Source organism: Centrocercus urophasianus, unplaced genomic scaffold, assembly GCF_019232065.1.
Source record: "Centrocercus urophasianus isolate 14NV4802_14NV808 unplaced genomic scaffold, USGS_Curo_1.0 seq_34, whole genome shotgun sequence".
Classification (NCBI taxonomy): domain Eukaryota; kingdom Metazoa; phylum Chordata; class Aves; order Galliformes; family Phasianidae; genus Centrocercus; species Centrocercus urophasianus.
In genome coordinates, this window is record NW_024884911.1 from 4,741,466 (window position 1) to 4,759,834 (window position 18,369).

At 41.1% G+C, this 18,369-nt stretch overlaps 1 protein-coding gene across 2 annotated transcripts in view; it reads right to left on the reverse strand.

Moving 5' to 3' along the window:
• Positions 1 to 18,369, reverse strand: part of MED27 (mediator complex subunit 27) — an 80,549-nt gene that overhangs the window by 32,390 nt on the left and 29,790 nt on the right. The window lies entirely within an intron of this gene.

Below are 18,369 nucleotides of genomic sequence, written 5' to 3' on the forward strand. Positions count from 1 at the left end.
ACCCATGTGCCCAAATAGTCCAAAAGTGTTTATATATAAATACAGGGCAGTCTGCTCCAAAAGCACATGCATGCAGAGCTGCATCCAACCCTTAACCATCTGCACTTCTCACTCAGGAAAGGCCAAACTAGTACAGCACTTAGAAATGAACGCTGAGGAGTTTGGACAGTTCTGCTGAAACTAAGACAGTGTTTAAGGGTTGGACTCACAGAGCATTTCAAAACCTGAGGCTGTGATTTAACAGTTTCCAGTCTCCAGCACCAATAGTGACATAAGGCACTGACACATCCCGGCCCCCTCAACCGTGCTGTGCTAGGAGAACTGAATCAAAGAACTGATCTGGCTTCAAAAAGTAAGAAGTGCTTTCAAGGTGAACCAGATCCATGATCCAGCCCTGTGCCTGCACAATTCCTGTGGGGACCAAAGCTCCCAGGACAGGAATGCTGTACATCGCTGTCATTCTACAACAATAAAACATTGTTTTACTGCAAAATACGTTACTTGTACTGTCTTGTTCACTCAAACAATTCTGCATTATTCCGTGCCACTGAGAATCTGCTGATAAGGGATGAGGTGTAAGTACATAAAGAATTTCCTCAAAGGTAAGAAGTGACAGTGATGCTACAAATCCAGGCAAGTTCTCATGCTGAATACTGACAAAATGCAAACCTGCCCTGAACCAGCCTCTGAACAACCACGTGTTGAAGTGAAATAAGAACACCTCTTTAATATGCTCTGAAAAACACACATTTTTGTCAGAGCACTGTTTCATTTGGTTTTGAAGAGCAAAAAGACTTCTGTTAACAACATCAAATTCCAGCGTATCATCTTAAATAGTGCAACTTTAATAAGGAAAACCTCAAATCACAAACAGAGACCTTGCAGTCGAATTCCCATAGACATTTCACCATATGGTTGAAATAGCTTTCCTGGTACTTCTGTAGAATGTTCTTCAAAATGCCTTAAATGCACAGTAGTAATCAAGAGTTGAACACGGATATTGCAATGTGTGAAGGCTGGTTAACAAAATAAGCATGCATCTGCTTTACAGTCATCACCAGAATCTTGTCTGGGCTTGTAACTAGACCGCGTGCCTTATGAAAAACATCATTAACTCCTTTGTATGTACCTCAAGAGGAAAAACAGCCCTCCCTAACATCAGTAATAACAATTCCAGAAGCTATGGCTCACAGCACATAAGCATTGTTTATTTCTTCTTGTTTGAGAAAGTCGATGCTGCTTCACAGCCAGCACTAAATGCTAACAGCAGTAATTTTCTGGGGCCTGGATGAGAATCAGAACTATTACACGAACATTTATCCACAAAGATGGTTCTTTTAAGTTGTCAAGCAATTTGTGTCCCACCCATTAACTGCAATATGCACATGCACACGCAAGTTTCCATACAGTAAAGCCAGAAGTCTTTGGGATTAACTTGGGCCAAGAGATCCAGCTGGCCTTCACCAAAAGCCACACAAACTACACGCACCTCAACCCAAGGGGCTTCAGAGAGACAGGCAATGCCCACCCTCTCCTGCATCACATTAGTCCTGCTTCTAAAAATGACCATGGGCTGAGCTGGTTTTTGGCTCACCTGCCTTGCCAAGCTCCTAAAACAAATAAAAGTGCCTCCTTGCATATGGGAGGGCTTCCATTGTTAGGGCTGACTGCATGATGGGATCCTGATGCTACACATTATTCCATGCTGCCATTTCTTCTAAAGTTAGTATTTTATATTATTTTCAGCTCTGCTATTGAAGAATTATTTCAATAGCACAATCTTCTCAGTTTCTCAGTGCTTTGTATCTCCCTCAACAGAGGGGAAATGACAGTACTTACCTGCTTTTATGAAAAGCAACAGATAATGTGCAATACCTATTATGTATTCTATACCTATCACAACTAGTGAGATTTTACTTCTGAGCTCACTGATTGATGGAAAACACAGCACATTTTGCACAATTAGACCTTCCTATGCACTGCACTTGATCACATGTACAGCACTGCTAGAAGATCTCAAGGGTCACTAATGTGACACGTATCAATCCCTGAATTTAACAAAGGCTACAAAATTGCAGAGGGTGGAAAGCAGGGAGCATTGAGGATATAATCCCTGAGGAAGGTCTAACAGTATCAGAGCAGGAGAGCAGAGCAGAGCACTCCTCAGGACAGCTTTTGTTTGTACTGGTTTCGTTACCAAAGCCCTGATGCTTTCTGCCTGAAAGCATCCCCTACTTCAATGAGATTCTGACGCACGCAGGCCGTACTCTGCAGTCTTAAAACTTTCTCTAAATTCAGAATGGCTCAGTACTCTGAAAACCTGTTTCAGTACATTTTCTCATCCTTACCATATGCTTCCTTCAGTTTTGGCTACGAAGAGATTAACGTTATGTCTCTGCCATGTCAGCACCCGATGCAGGCACGAGCACGTGTGTCAGGGCTGCAGTCACACTGAGCACCTGTAGGCGCACTGCATGCTTACTGTTCTACCTTCTCCAACACTGTGCAACTTCCTGGAAGCTACTGATGCGAGGACACTCAACTTTTATGAAAGAGTTTTATTCTAGCACTACTACCTTAGAACCCCTACTGGCCTCCAGCTGTACTGGGGAAGCAGATTTCTACAGCTGGTCACGGTGCTAACATCTAAGGATACTCAGATAAACAGAATGCCTGAAGGAGTATATCAGTCAAGAGAAAAAGCAAAGCAAAACAAAATCACAGACATGAAGACGTTAAAAATCTGGCTTCTGCAACTTCATCGTCCCCACAGTGACATCGCACTGCTCAATTCTACTTCAGAATTACACTGTTCCTTTGGGACAGGATTTTGGAGTACTCAACGGGAGTAGTAGGAAGCAAAGATTCAAGAAAAGACACATTTGTGTGCACACACACCACGTACAGACACCTGTGTGCATATCTGTTTGTACTTATTCAAATAAATAATAATAATAATTAAAAAGGATCAAGGCAACAAGAAAACTTTGGCAGGTGGGAGGTTCAAGCATGGAAAACCAGTTAGGTTTTCAAATGTCAAGTTAAACATGAGAAGTCCTTAAATACGAGTTTAAAATAAAGTCTGGTGGCTCATAAACAGGCCTCCATTTTTTGGATGGGGGTGGTGATAAAGGTATGAAATATTGTACCAAACAATGACTTGTGCAACCCAATGCAATCCATTTGTCATACAAACTTTTACTATGATCACCTATTTTCTAAGTTTTCTTGATTAACGCTGATTTTTCTCTTTGAGATTAGGCTGTGACCAAGTACTTCAGTATTTGAGCACTAGTACAGAAATGGAAAATCTCTCTTAAAACTCTGAGGTTTATCACACGATGCCTTCAAGGGCATCTTTCCACCCTTTTGGTACAAAAACTGCATTTAATAAGTACAGTTAGGTATTTATACATTCAGGAGTCTTCCATACAGACACTTGGTGGAGAGAAGCCCTGCAGAACCCTGTTTTCTAAAACCCACATCTTTCATCACCTTTACTCCAATGTGACCTTTTAACCAAGCAGGTTTCCTTAGGTTGGGATTTTTACAGGGCTCACTGAAAGTCAGCAAGGAGGGGAACTAATTCCCTTAGGAACTCAGGAAAAGGAAATTCCCCTTAATTCCACCACCACTGGCAGAAGTAAACAACAGAGGCTGCTAAAGGGAATGGATTGCAGAAGCAGTAACCCCTGGGCTCACCAAATCCAGCCCAGACACCGCAGCAGAACTCTCCGCAATCACACTACGCCTTTTTGGCTACCTTCCCACTGCTGCGATCAGGTTCCTCCTTACATGAAGTTATTTCCCCTCCCACACAAGGATCAGCAGGCAATCACAGAGATCAGAATGGCCTGACGGTCACGGCGGCTTTCTTAATGCTGGAGCCCTTGGTCTGCCTGTGCTTCTCTGCTGTGCTCAACAGGCAAGGCAGGGATGAGGCTCAGCTGGGCCCGGAGCCAAGGCTGTGCTGTGGGACACAAGGCTTCTGCATTACTCTGCCTTACCTGCACAGCTTCCAGGAAAAGCAAACATACATCAGTGCTCATGCTGGACGTATCTGAAGGAAAATACCTCCTTTAGAACCATTGGGTTCTGTGCTAGCAAAGAGAGGTATTATTATTAGAAATTGTATTATTTAAAGAAAAAAAAAACAATCAAACCACACAACACAATTTTAAGTATACTAATAGAGAAAACATCTTAAGTAAAAAAAAAAATTAACAAGGAATGACAATCTCTTTCAAAAAATACACGAGTACCAAATCTGCCTAGCTTTGCTGCTAGATACAACATTTCTCCATGCTGAGTACGTATTAAAAAATATAGAGCTCAAAACACTACAAACACTAAGTTTTGTTAAGGAATGTCAAGTTGGTTACCCAAAGGAAAGAAATTCCAAGTTGCTACATAGTTTTTAACAGCAAGCAGGCACTGATGAACAAAAGCACAGCCTCTGAGTGCCAGCAGCCCATACTAACAGGCTGCCCACTGCAGTGCAAGTGGGGAAGCAAAGCCAGCCGGCCCCAACCACGCTGCTCCTCACAGTGCTGCTGCAGCAGGGCCAATAAAGGGTTTCTTGCAGACTCTGAAGACAATATGAGCCCGATCAACCTTTTCTAATCAGCAGCCAAAGTGTCTCGCCTGTCTGTCAACGCAGTGTCTCCCAGCAGGGAGTGGTTTATTATTCTAATAAGATGCTCCAGTGAAGAGAGGGTCAGCCGTGATCTCTACCAGGAGAAGATTTAATTAGTCAGTGTAAAAATTCTAAAGACACTTCCTGCACACAGACAAACTGTTAAATATGGAGAGAAATGATAACGCATTTTAAAGCAAGGTTACTTTTGTTTTCTTTGTTTTAAAGACAATTTATATTTTCCTTTTTTTTTTTGGCTCTCATTACACTGTTGCATTCTCCAACTTACAGATCCTGTAGTTATAAAACTTCCAGTCAAACCCACTGAGCAGAGAGCTCTATTCTTTAGGAAACAATCTACAAGAGCATGAACAGAAACCAAACCTGGTTAAAAACCAGTTGCCTAATCACAGAGCAGAAGTTACATCGGGTTGATCCTAAAGGCAAGAATAACATATACCAATATATTACTGTAGTGCTTTAATTAAAAATGTGCTATATGAAGTAGTGAACAGGAATCAGTTCTATCAATACAGAGACTTGGAAACTTTATGAGCAGGCAGAACTTTCATTAAGAGTAAGCTTTTATCAAAGGGGCGAAAGCTGAAGCCAGTGATGAGGACCAGAGCTATTACAGATATTTCAATCATTTGGAAACTATTATCTCAAATTCATGCTGCTAGCACAATACAGGCTCACTGAGTAACACGACAGCAAATACCATGATTAATTAGCTAACACGGAGCTACTGAGAGTCAACCAGTCGAAGCCAATGTCCTGCAGAAGCAGTGATGTTTCTGAACATCAGTGAACTGGCAGATATCTCAAAATCCCTCTCCATTCATTCTCAATTTGCATTCACTACTCAGTGCACTGACATGTATTTCTGTGTTTGACTTGTGTTCCATCATTTAACTATTCTTCACTTACGTTCATGAAGTTTTCTGCGAATTCCAAGTACAAATGAAATGCAATTACAATAAACCAGACATTCTTAATGGCACTCCATGGGTATTTTTTTTAAGAGACGAAAGTATACAAAGCACTGATGGTACTGCATAACTGCTTGGCAAAATGCGCAGTGAGAAACATCACACAGCACCTCTGAAAAGGAACCATGGGGATGGGAAAGCTGAAGAAGAAAGGTGAGCTGAAAACAAGTGGACTGTGGTTACACGTACATCCTCAGCTGCACTGCTCCAAGGTTTGCTGCTCTGCCTGCCTGCAACCCGTCCCATTAGTTTGTTTAGAAACTGCAGCTCGTAAGCACAAAATAAAGTCAGAAAATAAGGGCAGACAAAACAGCACTTATTCTGCTCTTTTCAAGGGCTTAAAAAAACCCCTAAAACATTAACTTTAGTTTAAATGTGCGTGCATATATGTATCAGTATCACAAGGCACTCAAGGACCACTTTTCCATCCCCACATGCCACACTGCATCACTGCTCCATGACAGCTCTCAAGAGGCTCTAAGCTCAAACCAGAACTGAAGTTTTCCCAGTATCCCATCCTTCACATTCTGGAGATGGAAATGAAATACTTCTTTAGGGTTTGAAGGCAAAGTCAACTACGTGTGCAGGTTTTGTGTTTGAGAGAAGACCTCATGGCTGAGGTTCACCCACCAAAGCATGCAGGAAGCACTGACTCCCATTCCTGCTTTCAGAAGGCTGGGCAGCATCACCTCTGAAATGCAAGTCAAAACCTCAGACCACACAGCCATCTCTGAAACCTGCTATGCCTTCTTCAGAAGCACGCTTTGATGAGGAATGTCACCCCCAGACAGGTGCTTAGTATCTGAAACATCAGATTAATGACAATCATCTGGGAATTATTTCCTAAATTTGCAACTTGATAGATTGCTTGCCAACAACACAGCTCAGCAACATTTGCCTAACAAGCCTAATAATAATTTCTTTCCTTTTTTTAAACTGCATTTTAAGACTGAATCACAGAAAAGTTAAAAAGCAATGAATGCTCAAATTTAGGTATTATTTATAATAATGGTAAAGTACTGTAAGCTATGACCATGACTGTCCAAATTATGCGTCTGCTATGTAGCCAGTGAGTCCCAAAATTAGATCTAAGTTGGATTTGTCTTTCAGTCCTCCACAAAAAGCTCTTTTTACAAGACCTGTCTACAAGGCACAAATGTGTCATGAGCAAAAGCATCATCTTTGCTGAGAAACTGTCAAAATCCCAAAGCCAAAATGAAACAGAAGGATCTGCATGTAAAAGGCAAGTAGAAAAGCTTGCTTTTGGCTTGAGGGAAGCTAAGTTTCACAGCACTACTTTGGACAGAGCTGTACAATTTTGACTTAAATTACATGCAAACAGTAAGGTATTCTAAACGACTTCTACAGCACGTTTGATTTTAACACCAAACATTCAATGTAACAATCAGCAAAAGAGCTCAGCAATTATGAGATTGAAGGCATTCGTGGAGCTCGACACAGACTGACAGGCTCCAGCCAAGCTTGCTGTGTAATTATTTCATGTGTCTACGCTTTGTCTTGCATCACTGAAATGAACACCTTAAGGCAAGAACACAAAGGACAGAGAATAATACATCAGCATGCACTTCTCAGAATGAATACTGACAGTGGATACTGAAGAGCTTCCCACTAGGTCCCACATGTAGGAATGATACAGTCATTCATTCTTCACAACACGTCACTCCTGGACTCTGAGTCTTGTAAGAAATCAGCTGGGCTTGAACAACTGACAATAAAGACAATGCAGGCTCCCACCCTACATGCAGGCACCAGCCTTGTAGTTAATGCCTCTTCCTACCCCAGCTTTGTGCAAACGTTACTTGAGTTGCTCTTAGCACCTCCACACCAGAAGATGCAATTCATACAGTTCAAGAGAGGAAACCCAGGCATGCAGCAACTCAACAAAACAGCCATTTGCTCAATAACTTATCCAGGAACCTCTGCATCTTCGAGGGCTTTTCAACGTATGTGGTTGAGAATGAAAAGGCTGACCACTATCCCACAGTTATATTTTGTGGGGGGTGGAAACAAAGCACTGCAGGCAATGACAGAACGTAGTAATCGTACATAGAATGTAATTTTCATTTCCTTCAAGGTGTGCAGGCAAACAGCAATGGTTAAATGAGTAATTTGCTGTTTTAGCCATGATCTCTACACCAAATTATTACTTTATTTGCTGAAATAAAATCTGTAAGAACAAAATAAAAGTCACAGGAAAAAAAAAGAGCACTGAGCCCACTGCTGATGTTAACAAAGCCTTCCTTGCCCAGTGTTTGATGACCTGTGTCACCCATGCAAAGAACCACAGAAAACAAAGCTAAAACAATGAAGCACGTGTTCAATTAGAGATGTGTGCCATGTTACTAAACCTCTTCTTTTTAAAATGACACACACATACTCATGAATAATATCACTGGCATTACAAAAACAGCGCTGAGATTTTGTTAGGTAAAAATCTATATAGCAAAGAGGAAGCACCATTAGGAACACAAACAGCAGCAGGGCAGCAGCTGGAAACAAACGAAAACCAAGTTAACTTCAACCAGAGAAACTTCTAATAGCTGCATTTTATTTTTTTCTACCAGCAGTTGGACAAATAGGACTAGCAAAGTGATTGTACCAAAATCCTTAAAACCATTACAAACAAAGGTTATGTTTAGAGGATAATGCTATGATGTGATCAGCTAGAATCTGCTACCCCAGCTTTTTCCATGTAACCCACCCACAGGGTTCCTCGTAAACACATGAATACTCAGAAAATGCCCTAAAGTGAAATTAAAAAGTAATAACAGTTATTTTTAACACCAGGTAAAGAAAACTCAGCTAAGCAGTTCTCCTACTGTGTGTCCTTTCTATGCAGGCATTGAAACTCTCCTTCTCTCTCCAGGTCAGTTGTGCCCACCAGGTCCCCAGGGATGGGGACAGCCACTTCTCCCCCCAGTAAATCCAACTTTGGTCTCCTGCTGAGTTCCCACCTACACCCATTGCTTAGGAAACTCCTTCGTTTTGAGTTACTGTCAAAGATACAGGTAACCCTCATTGCCTTTATTCTCAGGTAAGACATTCCAGTCTTCTTATCCCTTCCCCCTACCAGCACGTATCACATTTGAAAGCACTTTTATTGTCCTCACAGAACAGCTGTCTAGTTTCTCCCTCAAATAGCTTGGAATCATGAGGAGGCACAGAAGTGATGTACCTAACAAATACTTTCACAACATGTTCGCATCGCACCACAGTTATGCAATAACACCATTTTTGCTAAGCCATCAAAACAGAGACCTCCTCCTCCCACCTTATTAGGGCTCCACTCTTTTTGCTTGTCATCTTCGACAGTGGAATATACAACCAATGAATATGGAAACACTTGCTGACTTTGGCAAGCGGCTGGTTTCATTTATTCTTTCCCACTTGATTGCCTGCTGCATAAAGCAGCCTCCAGTGCTCCCCACATCAAACAGTCCGGCCAAGAAAGGGGGTTAAAGCAATCACATGATAAAATCACAGCTTTGGCAATAGCTTTGATATCATTATCAAGCTCACACAAATTTCCTCTCTTATCTAGCTTGTTCTTCACTGTCTAATTAGTCCAACCACTGATAGAACGCTCTGCTTTTTGACACAGAAACAAGCAGTTAAACTAGTACTTGTGGTCTTTCATTACACATTAACATCTTCATCCTGAGCTTTCCTTTCTGCTGAACGTACAGGGATTCCCTACAGGGCAATCCTGGCATCCTGCTCCAAAGGTTGCAAGGGTATCTTGCAATGGTTGGGGCTTTAGAAAAATTTTTAATTAATTGCCACCTTGTAACAGCACAGTTCTCACACAAACATTACCTTTAAGGCAAACATCCATCAAAGAGTCAGAAATGTGCTGTTTTACCATAGAATTGCAATTCCCAGTAAAAATAACATTCACTGAGGGCTATGCACTGCCTTGGATCTGTGCACATCCTGGAAAATGAACATGCACATCAAGGATGGTGCACTGCCCCAGTCAATCTCCAGCAAAGTAGATGGGAATTGCTTCCAATCACTGTGCTCAGTTGCATCAGGCTGCACATCACACCCAGAGCAATACTATTTGTGGAACGTGACATCAAAACACAAACAGCAATGAGCCCAAGGCCTCTGTGAGCTGAGGCCATCAAGAAGAATATTTGTAGAGCTGCTCCTGACCAGGATACACAAGTTGAGGCTATCAGACCTTAAGAGCTCACAGCAAAAGGCAAGAGAAGCTCTTCACACCGTGAAGAAATGATGAGATCTTAATTACACGCCCTCTATATCCAGAGTGGTTGGACAGAGTATTTGCTGAAAAGTGAATAAATCGCACGGCTTTTTCCCTCGGTGTTAAAAAGCACTGTAAAATTTTACAACACCACTAACACCATCTCAGTAATTTACTGCGGCTAAAGCAACACCCAGGACCTCTGTCTCCTGTACTTGCATGGGCAGAAATTATTATCCTGCTAATGAATATCACAAGGAACATTTGGTTTTAGTCAAAATCTTTTCTTTCGACAATCTGTGTCGATCAATGCCTGCTGCTTTTTTATAATTACTTTGTAAGAAAACAGGCAGCTGTATAGTACTTATTGGAATGAAATGAAATTCAGCATATAACTGCAGCCAAAAAAATGGCATTGATCGGGTATAACCAAATAAAGAAGATTATTACAGAGCCTCCTGCTGCCAGATACATCAAGATATTAGGAGATTAGATCAAGCTTAAATATTTTTGAAGGAGCCATCTTTCTAAAGTTGTGTAGAACAGCAAAGGTATTGACTCAGCACTGAGTTCCCACACATCCAGCAATGGAATGGAGCTGTGCAGAAGCTGTTCTGTAACAAACAGGTGTCGTAGCTGAGCAGTGGCATGCAGGGGTCAGAGCAATGCCACCACACTGACAACTGCAGGACCTGCAGAGAACACAAAGCAGGGAAGGACCCCCACCCCACCACATAGCACACACTGGGCCCAAATGTGCTGACACTCACAGCAGTGTGCTAAGGAACTGCTCCCTCCCACCAGCAGTACAGGGCTGTAGTTCAACTCTTACCCACGTCCTCGGGTCATACAGCTCCAGCCGGGGCCCAAATAAACCTAAATGCAAATCCCAAATATATTGCACTGGAAGAGGGTTTTTGCTGCTGTCTGGTGCTGGTTTAATAGAGTTGGATCAGGTTTACAGAGTAAAAGAGATTGTCAGATTTATTAGATTTATTTTATAGATTTATATTAGAACACGCCTCACAAAAACCTAGAAGTCTGAGATGCAGCAGTGGCTCTGAGTCCCAGAAGGTATCTGCTGTAGGACGGACTGCTATGCTACACTTTTATCATCTATACTATGAAATCAGATCCCATCATGTTTTTTCCTCCCAGTTTTCAGATGCTCATTAAATCTCTGTTGATCCAGTATTCAAAACTGCCCCTAATTACAGAAATCACATGCATCCCTAATAAAGCACAGAAACAACAGACAGCTGACCACAAGAACCCTGCAGACCAAAGACAGAAAGAGAAAAATACAGCTACATCATCCTCCTTCCTTCAGTATCTTTGCCATCTCAGCATAAAGCACGTGTTACAAAACACGTGCGTGGTGTCAGAGTGAACAGTGAATACAAAGAAGAGAAAACATTATCAGAGCTTTATTTTAGAACTTACACTGAAATGAAAAGCTCACCTGGACCATCCCCTTCTCCCTTTTTTTGAAGCACAGCTTGGTAAAGTATCATTGGCTACAAATAGGAAGGACTGATGGATGCTATGGCCCCAGTATGTAACAACATGTGACCTCATTGGCCTTGTCTCCTTCAACTCCTCAAGAATCAAAACAATACTTTTGATATTATTTTTTCCAGTTAAATTAACCAGTAAATGCTACATAACTAAAAGTGACAGACTGCTATTTCATTTCATAGCAGATCGTTCCACCCAACCCCCAGCACTTAAATACAACGCACAGAAAGAAACAGCAGGCAGCTTTGGCCCCCACCCCTGCGTGCCTGTGGAGCTCTGTGAGCCCCTCATCTACTGCCAACAGGGGCCTTTCATCCCTGTGATGAGGACTAGTTAGCTATCTCAGGCTACCTCTGAAAAGCAGAGATAATAACTTGACACCTGCACGTACAGCTGTTCTCTAGATAAAACTCAGTTCAATCAAGTTTAATGATGTGCTGCGACCTTGGAATCTTCCTCTTTAATACAACATGGGTTGAATCACAGCAGATGCTTCTCAGCTTTGGGATCTGGATGTCCCTGCTTCTGACCCTGTGAAGAACCAGATCAGGTTCAAACTGTCACAAATCACCATTTGGTTTAAAGGTAACTTCAGTCAGTGCTTCTATCACTGCAGTGGCAATGCACCTTATGGAGACTGGCATGTTTCTTATCTTTCAGTGGTGGAGAAAAATGGCCAGGAAGAAAACGAAATGAAAAATGAAAACGTGAGGATTATGTAATTGTAACTCTTCCTTCTGTAACTTAGAATTGAAAATTAATGCTTACTGTAGCAGGGGATTGGAACTCGATAATCCGTGAGGTCCCTCCAACCCAAGCCATTCTCAGATTCCATTTGAAGGAACTAGGATTACCCAGGGGGTTTCACTAAATCTGACAGAAAGGCACATCGCTTCTTCAACAGCATCCAGCCCCACTTCCCTAGAACAACCTGTCTCAAAGCAATTGCTGTCATCTCTGGTTGGTAGGCAGAGAAGAAACCTGAAGGAAAATCCGAAACAAAATACAACATGGCTGCATCTTAAAATACACTGAAGCCGCCGTATTTTCAATAGCTGTTGAAAATCATTGTGATCTGTTCCTCAGCACTTATCTCCTCATAACAAAGTTGTCAAAACAGTGATTTTCCTGTTTGCTCATTGCATTTTGTTATATTCTGCATGGTTCAACAACAACAAAAACACAAAGAAAACACCACCACCAAAACGCCTGGGGACTCTGTCATCCTCTGAAGTAGTGTTGTAGGTGGCAGTTTCAGCAGGTCTGAGTTATTCTGCAGTCTTCCTTCGAAGAAACCTAATACTACATGCACACTATTTGCATTCCTTTGAAAGGCTCTAAAGGAATGCAAAACATGGAGCAGCAGCATCACCACATGCCCCTGCACTGCTGTATTTAAAAAGCAATGGAACACTGACCCCCAAAATGAACTGCATGACACATCTACAGGAAAGCCATCCATCAATTCCCCCCCCCAAAAAAACCAACAACACAGATGTGATCCAAACTGTGCACGAGATACCAAATACTGAAATTAACATTGCATCTACATGGCTACAAAGTAATTAAACCTAGTCATGTCAATATTACTCTCTTACAGTAGAAGGAACAAACTTTTAATCTATTTCTTCATATAAAAAGGGATTAATTTGCAGAGCAAAAGGGTCACACATCTCAGCAACACGTTCTTTTGCAGTTCCTGTTGCACTGCCTCGCTGAAGTCAAGCTAAAGGAATGCTGTGAGAAACTTAAACATGAACAGGGATATTTAGTGAGCCCCGAGTATTGAAACTTATTGGAAACTGATCTCTTCCTTATTAATACAATTCCCCATCATGTACAGAAAGATATCTCTGCGTTCCAGAATGCAAATAGAGTTTTAATCTTTAATTATATTCTCAACCTCGGCTCTTCTAAAAGAAGTACAGATGTGGGCCTGAGGATTATTGCTTTATTACAGTATCATCTCTGCGGCATTTAATGAATATTGATACTTAATACAGCTTTGCCAGTAGGGGGAAAAGGAGAATTTTACAACTGCGCAAAGAACTTCTGTGACTTTTCTCCAAAAGGAAACCACAGCCACACATTCTGCTCTTTCATTCTTGAATACTTTTAAGAACGGGCCCCATGTTGGATTACAGCACACAGCACTCAATGAGAGCCCAGGAGCAACACCTGCATGTCAAATAACCACAGCCCCATAGATGCTGGGTGCCACACTCAGCTGCTGAGCACATCCTGGTTTCAAGGCATGTGCTCCTGGCTGGGATTTCAGACCTGTAACACAGTGAGGTCACACTGCATAAACACAGTTTAAACATATGCTCTTAAAACAACAGCACACGTTTCTTGGCTGAAGCATGCTTTGCCATTATCTTTAATATCGTCTGCCTCTTTCATAATGAAAATCCCCATCCTAGGAAGTAATTAGATGCTGTTTATAAAACAACATGCTGAAGAAAACCTTTTTCTTCCCAAACTCTTGGCAAAGGGCTCATCAGGATTCTCCTTAATATAGAAACGGTAATTTACACCAGTTCCAAATAATTTATTCTGGCACATCTAATGTCTGTGTATATCGTTTAGACACACACACACACACATACCTTTCAGCTCACTGTTTAAAACAGCATTTTTGTTTTCATTACTGTGTAATTATTTTAAATTGAATTTCTTCCCCAACCTTCAGCTGCTGTGTCCAATAGAACCCTTTAGTACTGCTTGTATGGCAGAACATTTAATCTGTTAGGGCAGAAGCACAATGAAAAAAATCAACACTTTGACAATGGTGGTATTGAACCAAGCTCCACGAACAAAGATTGGGATATCTGTGAATTTATTTTCCAAATCCAGATGAACACCTATCTGCTGACCCAGTAATAAGCTCTTAAAGGGGACTGCTCACCAGAGAGCTGCTTCTGGTAAAGTAACTCCAAAGCACGGAGACAAGTGTGCACTTCTTGTCAATATAACTTTCTCCTCTAGAAAAAGAAAGCAGATGAGATGATGGGAGTTTTGTACAATAAACTATGGAAGCAATTTTGACAGCAGATTTATTATAAGCCAGTCACTGAAACAGGCAGATAGCTGGAAGTGCTTACAGCTCGGCATTCTGTGGATACGTGGTGTTGGAACAGAGTTTTGTTACACAGCACTCATACAGCACAACAAAATGGTCTCATGCCCACTTAAAGAAAAAAAAAAACAGCTTTCTTGAGTCTCTACCCAGCACTTCTCAAGTCCTTATTCTCTTCTGAAAGAAAAATCATCTTCATAGCTTTTTGCTCCTCATTTATCTACAGCACTATTATGGGCAGCACGTCTTGTTTTTTTATTTTTTAATAAAGGAAAAGTAATTTCGCTGGTCTGCTCCTAGCAATACAGCTTAAATTCACACTGATTTTTCCTCAATCTATTAAAATGTTTTCTTTGTCAGGTTAGGGAATACATCAGAGCACAAGAGATTTACAAGACAAGTTGAGGAACCCTAAAATACAAAATTGGACTCATTTTTACTCAAGCCTTTGTATCCACTGTGCCTGAAGTTGTCAAACCAGAACCAGACTTCCCATTCCTTATTGTTTATAGCATGCTTATTTCTGCAAAACTACAAACGTCTCAACAAATGACCCTAAAAAGCAACATAAAGAACACGAGCCTCAGCGCTTACAGTGGTGAGCAAGTTCTTGTTCTGGCAATTTCCTTCCAGGCAGAGAAGATAGATGGTTCATTTGGGAGCACTGAGCAAGCCCCGTGCCACAGAGCTATCCAAGTCCAAGGGTTTTCAGCTGAGACCCCTAAAAATTCCCATTAATACTAACTGACCCTCCTGTGTGTGCCAAGGAATGCAGCTGCATGAATATCAAGTCAATCCTGCGCTTCCTCCTTTCTTTCTGCCTTGCCATCTCACAGTGGCTCCAGCTGCCATTTCTCAGCAGCACGGTGCTGCAGCAGAGCCTGCTGGGTCTCGTGGTTGATTTGAGCCCTGGGCTCCCAGCTCCCAGCCCTGCCAGCCCACTCAGGGCACAGCACTCAGCTCTGGGATCTGGGAGCAAACATCACAGTTCGCTTTGGAGATGCGGTGGCAAGAAAAATAATGCAAGATAAACTAAATATGTCAGTGCCTTTGTTTCACAAGGAGGGGGAAAAAAAACCCCAAACCTAAACCTAACAGCCTTCTTATTACTAATGACATCAAAAAGCATGAACAAAATAAGTCATTCTCATTTTCAGAAGTGTTGCACGAGTACACTTTCCTGGTCACATGGAAGGAGATGACAGCTTTCAGCACTTCAGCAAACGCTGCTCTGAGATTCTGTAGCAGAAGGAAGGAAGCAGCAGCCAGATGAGAAGCATGTGAGGGAACGCATCTATTAGCAAGTACAGGGAGATGTCTTGTTAATAGAAGACAGAAGGAGGGACAAAGCAAGCAGAGAAAGCAGCCAGCAGTTAGTCACTTTTCCATAAAGATATGCTTGGCTAGAGATGAGACACATATCAAGATTGTATTCTGTACTTTCAGAGTCAGTGAAAACCAAAACTGAAAAGCAAACGAACACCAAAAGGCCTCCCTCCAAAACTGAGCTACAGTGAAATCAGGTGAGAGATGCCACCTGACGTGCCAAGTTCTGTCTCTATTCAGCATCCTCAGAACCCTATGATAATAAAAACAGGGAGAAAATGAACATTTTACCGACACTGCTTGCATAAGACAGAAACTTTCCATTTCAAAAGATATCTTTTTATTAAAAACCGCTGCTGAAGTTTCTGAATAGCTACTGGTGTCAGTCCAAAGCTTCTCACTTCCAAACCAGGGCAAACTGAAAGGCAGCCAAAGGCCAGCAAAGGACAAATGAGTGGGACTACCAAGCATCAGCTTGGTCATTAAACCCCTTGTCCAGCTCCTTCTGGGAGCAGAAGGGAGGATGAAATGCTGAGCATTGCTATTAGGAATGTAAAGCACGAATAACAACTGCAAAAGTTCCTTTAAAACACAGGGAAATTAATAAAAATTCAGTAATGCTACCTGCAACTCAAATTATAATTTTAATACCAAAGTAAGCAGAATCAGCATTAAAATAAACATTTTTAGAAGATCTTTTGTCCAAAGTAGTATCTATATAAAGTCCTTATTGAGAGTGCTTCCTGCACCCCTTTGCAAGCTGATAAGGATTACTGCAGTGCCACTGTCTGCTCTGGTTTGATATCCTAGAATGACATTTTGGCACATAAGCAGTTGTATATATTCAGGTTTAAGAAAAGCATTAGGTAACATAGTTGTTCTGAGCAGTATTTAATATATGCTCGACTCATCACACTGTCACTCAGCCCAAAGACTGAACACAGAACTTTATTTTCATAACATAAATCAAAGCAGGAAAGACAAAGAATAGTTACTCCTTTCCCAACTAATCAATAAATCTAAAATAATAATAATAATAATAATACAAAAAAAATCTCTGAAGTGCCATTGGCAAATTTGTATTGAAACTAAGAGAGTCTTTTTCCCAAAATGTGTCCCTTCAAGGAGATGCATAACTTTGCACCTGCATGTTTTCTTCCTTTGCACTTCATAGAGATCGAAGAAAGAAAATAACAAAATTATTCATCATTATTTGCATGAAACTACAACAAAAAACAAGATATTAAATTCCATTTGACACTTTTTTTTTCATAAAACCACTTTTCAAAAGTCTATTTTTATGTCTTTTAATAATCTGCCTCTGCCTTGTGTTGGATACACGACATCGAGCTCAACAGGTGTTTGATTTCATTTCATATAACTATTATTCTCTTCTTAAAACACACCAAGATAGCAAATAACAACGAAATCTGAAAGGGCAAAGAAGTCAGAGAGGAAAAAATAAAGAGGATAAAGGCCCAGCTCAGTACAAACGTGTTTTGACTGTGAACAGTGCTGGAAACGGTGATAAAATACCAGAATATAATTCCAAGACTAGCTAAACTTTGTAACTAAACTTTTACATGGTACCTATCCGCAAAGGCTGAAGAGTGTCATTAAATGAAAAGGAATAATCACCTGCAGATAAAAAAAAAGACATCAGTACTGTTAGGTAAATTTGTATATTGCACACTGCACACAGATTTATACTGCTGCAACGTTTTTTCCCTTGCATTTGATACAGGATCTACAGGTACAGACTTTTCTATGAAAGATTTTTACAACAGCTCTTTCTCTGTCATAAAAGTAATGCTAGGGACTGGAGAAGCCCTGATTTTAAAGCTTCTGAATATAAATCATGACAACCAGCACCACAGTGCTCAGCTTTATTGATGTCAATTGACATCAATACTCAAAACTCAATGGAAAAATCAAAACAGAGAAAAGGACACACAAAAAAAACAACACTGAGCCAAAGTCCTTCATAATATATCTGCGTTTTTCCACAAATACACTACAAACAGCATCTGCTTTTCATCCTGGTGGCTCTGCCACAGGTGCCCTCCTGGCCGCTTTGAGCGATGCCTCACGACAGCAATAGAACATTGCATGGATTCTTGCATTGCCGATCCTTTATAGTTAATGTACGTGGGGAACATCCTGCTTACTGTCATCTATTCTCAGGTCACATAGAGAACAAATCTAAACTTCTTTTGATTCCTCCATGAGCTTGGGCCTGGGGAGTCCACTGACAAGAGGAACTGTTATTATTACAGCCATGACATTTTTAGTAACACGGTGTTTATACATCAGTGACTCTTGTTCTGTGAAAAAAGCACACGGCTTCCACAGAGATGCTCAGTACAATGAATAATTGCTTAGCACTTCATTTTCTACATAATAATCATTTTCTTATATGTAACTAAATATTTTAAGCAGTTTATTAATTCATAAGCTTAGTTGTGAGCATCTCTGTGTTTTTGGCATCAGTACACAGGCTGCCTGAAGTGTTGATACTCTATGTCCTCAAACTGTTTCTAAGTGTCCTCGTAATTGCTTGTCACCTGTAAAAGAGGTCTAGATCCAA